Source organism: Echinops telfairi, unplaced genomic scaffold (genome assembly GCF_000313985.2).
Source record: "Echinops telfairi isolate 266 unplaced genomic scaffold, ASM31398v2 ScPeMD7_18;HRSCAF=68, whole genome shotgun sequence".
NCBI classification, from domain to species: Eukaryota; Metazoa; Chordata; class Mammalia; order Afrosoricida; family Tenrecidae; genus Echinops; species Echinops telfairi.
Genome location: NW_022103915.1, coordinates 95,752,246 through 95,752,988, shown reverse-complemented (window position 1 = coordinate 95,752,988; position 743 = coordinate 95,752,246).

Below are 743 nucleotides of genomic sequence, written 5' to 3'. Positions count from 1 at the left end.
GTTGGTGTAAAATATGAAAGTAATAATAAATAATGAATTGAGAATTGTATGTAAATAGATATATTGGATTGTGTAATATATGTCAATAAAACTATTATTCAAAATAACCAAAAAATTAGTCAAAGCAAAGGAGAAGAAATATGTCAATATTGTTCCACCATTTAATCCTGGTATGATTAAATCCTAAGACAATAGCTGTGGGGAATAAAGTAAATGTGGAATTTTTCTACAAATTTTTAATTTTATTTTAATAAATCATTTTATTGGGGGCTCTTGCCGCTCTTATAACAATCCATACATCAATTGTATCAAGCACTTTTGTACCTATGTTGCCATCATCCTTTTCAAAACATTTTCTTTCTACTTGAGCCCTTGATATCAGCTCCTTCCCCTGCCTCCCTCTCCCACCCTCCCACCTTCATTGTCCCATTGATAATTTATACATTATCGTTATTTTCAAATTTTACACTATCTGTTGTCTCCCTTCACCCACATTTCTGTTGTTTGTCCCCTTGGCAGGGAGAGGGAGTGTACATTGATCATTCTGATAGTTTCCACCTTTCTCCTTCTTCTCCCCCCACATTCCCCTGACCCTCATGGTATTGCTACTCTCATTTTTGGTCCTGAGGGATTTATTAGTCCTGGATTCTGTGTGATGAGAGCTCTTATCTCTACCAGTGTATATGCTCTGGTCTAGCGAGGTTTGTAAAATAGAACTAGGATCATAATAGTGGGGGTGGTGG